Raw genomic sequence first — 3,802 nt, forward strand, 5'->3', positions numbered from 1 at the left:
GAGGTGGGGGGATTTTTTTTGTTTTTCGGCTACGTCAGAAAAACGGCAGGCAAGTGGGGTGATCGAACCCGCATCCTTGTGGTTAACAGAGAAACGCTCGGCAAACAAGAAGCTCTTGAGGGTTGCACTTGTCAGGTATTTGCACTTTAGATGTGTAGGACCATTTTAGTGCAAATTCTGCAATGCGACAAGCATGCACCTTTTGGATAACGGCCTTCGCCGTTGCACAGTGCAGCAATCCTGCGGCCTGATTGTTTCGAAACTGCCGCATTGAGGGAAGAGGAAAGTCAATATTTCATATCGCGTGCAGGAAGCCAAGAATGTAACATTTTCTATCCTCACCCTTGTATTCCGGTCGCGCTACTAGCGCGAGCAGAGTGCAAGGGTGAGCACACTATTGCAACATTGCAACCACCTGTAACGAGGGGGACAGACTGGTGGTGTTGTGACTTATATAAAAAGGAAAGTGCGTTAGAAGTTATGAAGTTGAGAGTGCGTGGTAGCGAAAAGCCCCGAATGGCGTTGACCGCACATTATCAACAGCGTCTCGTAGAACAGTTTCAGCGTGCACCTGTAACCATTATTTCGTATTTCGGTTCAGTTCCGGTTCGGGTGCAGCGTGCTCAAACAATTGCCGCTCGGGTGCGGGTTCAGTTGAGAAAAAAAACGCCGGTTCGCAGTGGTTTTGATCCCCGTATATATATATATATATATATATATATATATATATATATATATATATATATATATATATATATATTCATAAGAAAAGAAAACTTCGAACAAGGTAGACACCACGATATTCGTGAACGTTTCAGTAACGAAAATCACCTTCATCAGGGCAAATCTCTTTGCTGTAGCGTTGGCAACAATCGTGTTTTCTACCTTGTTCGAAGTTTTCTTTTGTGCTGTCTACCATCCTTCAAGATTTAAAGACGATAGTCTTTCTTGGGCTACTTAAACCCAGAAATTTGTGTCTGTCTGTCTGTCTGTCTGTCTGTCTGTCTGTCTGTCCGTCTGTCTGTCTGTCTGTCTCTCTGTCTGTCTGTCTGTGACTCGATTGAGCCTCCCGTCCAAAGCAAAGTACATATTGCGCAATAGTCTTATATACGCCTCGAGAATTGCGATCGCTGCGTCGCGTGCCGCCGCTTCTCCGCGGCGTTCACGAGATTTGCGCTGCGTGGCTGATAGGAGACCGTGCAGTGTTTTGGTTCTGTTTCGCTTGTTTTCGCATTTTCGCGCCATAATAAACTTGTTATTGTGACGTCTATAAGTGAAGAGTACGTTTAGGTCTCTTAGAAAGCAGCTGTGTCTTCGTGGAGCACTCGAGCGCCAACAAAAAGTACCCGAGGACGCGTTTCTGCGCGCTTCGTCGCCGCTGTCCCGGGCGTTCGCACGGCAGCAGCATATCACCATTGTCACCTCCAAATACGTCAGGCACAAGTGAATTCTACTGTCGCCTCGTTTAGACATACTGGCACAGTGACAGGTTGGTTTCATTTTACAGCGCGGACAATAAATGCGGTTTCGTTTCGAATATGCGTCGCAGAAAAACATGTTTCGTTGATGTGATTACCCAATCCCGAACAAAAACATAGGCCTTTTATAAGAATATAAGCCATACGAAATTCTTAATTATATTACAGGGCGACGATTCGTTAAATATGTACCCACTCACGCCTTATAGCAAGAATCAAGGAAAGTTAATGAAACTACGGAAAAATAAACACTGTGCAAGTCTGGAAGAAGCAGAATAGCTCTGACGGGAATTAAAAAACCCGGTGCAGCTTCTTATATGCTAAAGACGTTCGCGGAGTCTCACCAGACCAACTAGACGTGAAATGCCCTGCATATTTCGAGATACATGGGCGGGGAGGGGAAGCGGAGACGCTGTGTGGACAAATGTTGTGGACAAAAAAAAAGGCTGGGGCGAGGGGGACAAATGCGGAATGAAATCAAGCAATGAACGTTTTAGTAATAACACACCAATCTCGCGTTTCTCAACTTGAAACAACAGCTGATCGTTCGGTGGACGCATTTTTGGAAGTATACAGAGTCGGCAGTTCACAAGCGATGAAATGTGGCGTTAGAAGAGTGTGGTATCTGAATGCCCTCTGATTTCAGTTTGTGCTTTATTGTTCAGGCTCCCTGTGCCATGTGATGATATTTGGAAAAAGCGTTTAGTCGTTGGTGCGGATTATACTCTAAGCCCATCTCCGCACTGCTCGCGCAGGATATATGTAGCAGATGAATGTTTACGGGCGCTCACCTCACGACAAGACGACTCTTTGTCGGGGGCTGATTCTCGATAGTAATTCTACATTATTCGTCGTACTTGCTATGAATTTTCGCGAAATTAGGACTCACTGGCTTTTAAATGGTGGTGATCAATATGTGAGGTATAATATTGGAAAACATATCTTGCGTGCTGTCAGGTATGAGTGTTGCGCTTAATTCTGTAAGCGCACAAAGCCGATTTACATCGTAGTGTATAGCCACAGCATGATCATCTGAGGAAACGCCGGTTACGGAGACACTGTTAATAAATTTCAGGGCATCCATGCATACGCCGGTTCCGCGACGCTGGCCTGTGAAACACACCTGGCGCTTATGCAGGCCGAATGTACCTCACTAAGATAGTGTGAGAACTATTTACACTTCGTAACTACACCCCATTTTCGAAAAGAGTGACTGCTCCACATAAACATAGATTTTCAACGCCAACAAACGTGTAATCACAGTCATGAACGTGCCGCAAAAGTAACGGCGACAATGGGAGCGGGACGGAGACTCCCGCGGCTGCTTTCGAAACGCGCCGCTACGGGGATTTCAGTGGCGCCCCTACAGGCAGCCAAATCACAGCCAAACGTAAACATCTAAGCCCGGTTTATATGCTCATACTTGTCAAGTTTGTTGAACAAGAACAAGACATTACGCAAATATAAGACATGAAATTAGTACACAAAGAAAATTTACAGTGTTCTAATTTAAAAATTTCATGGATGCTTGGTTTTTCGGGAGCAAACGATATTCTACATCTACAGCAAAAAACCGCCGCCTGCTGTTGAGCGCGCCACTTCTAGGCGGCATGTGAAAAATCACGCAACAACAGAAAAAAAAGATGATGATCGTGATGTTCTGAAAGATTTTGGCACGCACCCACAAGGGGGGATTGGCCAGGCTAAATCGGTTGTTCCCCTAGCTATGTTCCCCGTTCTTCTTGAAACGCACGTGGAGCACGGCTACACGGTTTTAGAAACCTTGAAGTCGGCAGGCTTGATTCACGAGCATCACTGCCGTACTTCAGCGCTCCAGCGACGAACCACGCCTGTAGGAGTAGAACACGGTAAATTCGAATCGCCTTAAGCAAATGCTTGGGGTGTTTACATTGGGATGAGCGCGACGGTAAAGGAACAGCCTGAGAGTTGAGCGGGAAAGCAAAAGGGGGTGTAATGGACGTCGAGGTCCTCCGGCTGCCAAGCCGTCGAGATAGAGCGGAGAGCGCACGTCTGGTGATAATGAGGGCTTTAATCGAGCTGCTCCGCGTGGAGCGCGAGCGCGTGCCACCGCTCGGTCCGTGCCGGTGAAGATGATGATGATCAGCGTCGTCTGTTATGTAGGGAGAGGAAGAAGTTCCTACATTCTCCCCCGCCGACAGATTACGTTAGTTGGGTTCCAAGGGGTATAAGAGTTGAACGGGCTGATCGCCTCTCTTTGCACAAGGCAATTGTAAGGAGCAGGAACGGACTGTGCCATCACGCTCGCGATGAAGTTCTTGAATCCTTGCAAGAGACCACGTTGC

Source organism: Haemaphysalis longicornis, unplaced genomic scaffold, assembly GCF_048455015.1.
Source record: "Haemaphysalis longicornis isolate Haplotype H1 unplaced genomic scaffold, Haemaphysalis longicornis Haplotype H1 scaffold_5, whole genome shotgun sequence".
Classification (NCBI taxonomy): Eukaryota; Metazoa; Arthropoda; class Arachnida; order Ixodida; family Ixodidae; genus Haemaphysalis; species Haemaphysalis longicornis.